The sequence below is a fragment of the Acinonyx jubatus genome, chromosome E4 (assembly GCF_027475565.1).
Source record: "Acinonyx jubatus isolate Ajub_Pintada_27869175 chromosome E4, VMU_Ajub_asm_v1.0, whole genome shotgun sequence".
NCBI classification, from domain to species: Eukaryota; Metazoa; Chordata; class Mammalia; order Carnivora; family Felidae; genus Acinonyx; species Acinonyx jubatus.
In genome coordinates, this window is record NC_069395.1 from 31,363,984 (window position 1) to 31,367,892 (window position 3,909).

Sequence of the window (3,909 nt, forward strand, 5' to 3'; positions counted from 1 at the left end):
TGTGTGTCTCTCTCTCTCTCTCCCTCTCTGTCCTTCTCTCTTTCTCTCTCTCTCTCTCTTTCAAAATAAATAAACTTTAAAAATGTAATGCTTCTATTTCATCAATGGGAAGAAATGTAACCGCTGTTATTTCTATGTGATTGTTCCATATCCCATCCCCCTACCTCCATTCTCTTGGTGCTGCCGGATGTTGGCACTGCAGGAAGTGGTTAGGGCAGTGGGTTTCTTTTCTCACTTCTAAGAGTAGCCTGAAGGAGCTACTTACCAATGACATAACTGGGAGATCTTACATCCCGTGCAGTACGAATCATTCATTCACTCTTTCATTTATTCAATTAAGATTGTCGAATCCTATTATGTATCACACATTTGAGATTGGTTTTGGAAATATAGCCGTGGACATTCCCATACCTGACAAGTCTCATATTCTCATTCCTGCCATCTCCTGTGACTCAAGATCTCACTTCCAGTTTAAGACCATGTAACTTTTGAGTGCACGAGGTTCCCTGTGTTTGATTGTTTAAATGAATTGGACCTCTCCTATGACAGTGTGAAGAAAAGTATATTTACTATGACTGCTATCAAAGGAGGCAGTGTTGTTAAGGGCATCATCCCTGGGACCAGGCTGTCTGGATTCACATCCCAGCACCATCAGTTATTAACTCCATGACCTTGAGCATGTTACCAACCTCTCTTGTTTTAATTCCCTCATCTGTAAAATGGACTATGCTAGTTTTACCACAGAGTTACTCTAAGTATTAAATAACTACGTGCCCATAACATGCTCTGAATGTTACCTACCTAGCACATCATGAGTGACATACATGTTTATAATAATGATGTCCGTTAATATTATTGCAGTTGAAAAAGGAACTACACACAAAAAAGCTTATTTAAGGATAGAATGAGTGTAGAAGGGGGTGGGAAGGTAAGGAAAGGCAGAACATCACTGTAATTTACTTTCACAGCCAGTGTAAGTAAACTATTACCTCCTTTTTGAAGTAGAGCAAGTCTTAACTGTTTCTATTTGGGTAAATAGGATTCAATGGAACAGAAGTTTAACGAAGCCTGTTTTACCATGCTAGCACTTCCATTGAAAAATCATCTACAACTGCTAATTTGTTATCATTTTTATTAATGTGTAATCAATTAATAAGAACATATGTGTTCCACAGACAAACCCCAAAGATATTTAAATAGAGCTTACAGGAACACGAGAACCTTGCCAATATTATAAAGACCTGTTTCCTAGTGGAATTCACAGTTTCTTGTCACAGTTCAGAAAGATGCTTTCCTAAGCAAAAATGCAAATATGTCTAAACACCCCAAATAAACCGCCGGCACCGAATGTGATACACGTTTCAGTCTACCCAAGAGGCAGAAAGTTTCTCACGGTGACAACCCAGGCATCAGCAAAGTTTGAAAGAGCTGTGACCTTGCCAACTGAAACTCGCACATGCCGCCCTTTATGAAAAAACTTCCAAAGTTGTCTATGACCACACAGAAAGGAACCAGGAACACTCAGGCAATAAATATGCGCCAACACACCGCCACTCCCTACCCCAGATGTGAAATAAGTAAATGGGTCTGGTAAAAATTAACCGGTGCCACTCTCTATACCGCAAGTTAAGGCCTTGCAAATGGTGAGGAAGTCAAAGCAGAAGTGTTAGCAAATGAAAGGACAATGTTAAGGCCCATTATTATAATAATGTACTATACACTTTGTCTAGACTTTCTCTTGTTTCCTTCTTAACCTGGCCAATCCTACTGGGTTGTTTTTTGGGGGTGTTTGTTTGTTTTTTGAGAGAGACAAAGACAGCACAAGTCAGGGAGGGGCAGAGAAAGAGAGGGAGAGAATTCCAAGCAGGCTTTGCACTGCCAGCACAGAGCCCGATGCAGGGCTTGAACCCGTGAACCGTGACATCATGACCTGAGCCGAAACCAAGAGTCAGACACTTAACCGACTGAGGCACTCAGGTGCCCCTAGGTTTTGTCATGTTTTAACTAGGGTTTAAGGTTTGACTAATTTGGGAAGTCTTACCCAACTCCCCTAGGAAAGGGGCCATGACTTCCTTGGTGATTTTATAGCTCTATTATAACACTTGCCATATTGGAAGATACTTAGTCACACATGTCTCCTCCTAGACTGTGAGTCCTCAAGTGCAGAAACTATGTCTTACTCATCTTTATCTCCTAAGGCCTAACTCAGTGCTTGGCACATTGTCTTTATTAACAAATTTAATGTCCGTAAGCAATCAGTAGTTAGGTTATGATGTGGGAATAGTGTCTCATGAATATTGCAACAAGAATCTCACAGCATTAGAACTTAAAACGGTTTTCAGAATCTCCTACAGGTCTGCCAAAAACATGAGGTTGATGAGGAGCTAGCCGGGTGAATATGGGGTGGTGCAGGAGGCGGGGGTGCTATAACCAGAGAGAAAACATGTGCGAAGGCCCAGAGGTGGAGAAAATAGGAGGCAGACATAGAAAGCCAGCATTTAGGGAGAAGAAGACTTCAATTGCCGTTGAAGAGGTTCGAGGAGGGGCTTTTGAAGAGTATTTTAGGCCACGTGAAGTTGTTCGATCTTTACTTGAAATGGATGGGGACAGGGCGCCCTGGTGGCTCAGTTGGTTGAGTGTCCGACTTCGGCTCAAGTCATGATCTCACGGTCTGTGGGTTCGAGCCCCGCGTGGGGCTCTGTGCTGACAGCTTGGAGCCTGGAGCCTGTTTCAGATTCTGTGTCTCCCTCTCTCTCTGCCCCTCCCATGCTTGTGCTCTGTCTCTGTCTCTCAATAATAAATAGACATTAAAAAAATTACAAACAAAAGAAACGGATGAAGAGCTTCGGAGCAGCTGTGAGAGGCAAAGCAACATGATTAGAATTATTCACGTATCGAGCAGGTTGCGTCCAGCAGGTCTGAAACGGGGACGGGACTGGAGACCAAGGCACTTCTTCAGAGGCTGTTGTAGGAATCTGGGAGGGTGATAAGCAGGTCCTTAATCTACAGCAGAAATGGACATAAGAGGATAAAGAGATAATAAAGAGGTAGGACTGTGAGCTAGCTGGATATGAAAAAAGAGGGGAGAGCACAGAGAGAAGAAACAGAGAACATGACAGAATGCTAAAGGCCATGATATTTTAAGGAGAATTCAAGGGATAAAAGACTGAGCACTGAGAAGAAACAGTCCTTGAGGACAAGGAGGACAGCCAGACATGAGCAGTCCGGCAAAAGTGGGCAAAGAATACAGCCAGGCTCCCTCATGCCAGACAGACCCAGGTGATACCTGTTTTCTTGGTGAACTACCAGTAGCTCCCTCTTTCACTCCCACGGTTGTCCTCCTATGCAGAAGCCGAGACTAAATAGAGACGTGACTAATTTACTGAGTATGAAATCCTCTTGAACTCCAAGTTGTCTCCTTTGACCTGCCACAACTTCTGCCTCCCCGCTTCTTCCCACCAGAATCTTGCCTCCTAGTTTTTGTCTAGCTCTTTTCATCTCGATCCCCTAATACCTTCCAGCCCAGGCCATTGCCTCCTCCCCCAACCCCTAAATAGTACCAAACAACACAGGCTGAAGACCTGGGAGGGTCAGGGGATGTGTCAAATAGCTTTGCAGGTTCTCCATACCCGTTACTCCACAGGAAATACAGCCGCCTTCTGACATACGTGGGTGGACTCTGCTCTGACCTGTGATAACCTGGAGGCAACCCACGCCATCCTCAGCTTTCTCAAGAGAGCTCATGGCTCCAAGCATCTTAGGGGTTTTATATTTTTCTTGAATATTGCTGGAGTCAAAGAGATTATTCATGCCCTTACCTGCAGCATTTCCTTTGAAATGTTCCTTTTGCACCTGTCCCTCCCCCCAGGTCTCTCTGGCCATTCCTTCAGGCAATCATGCTCTGCCATC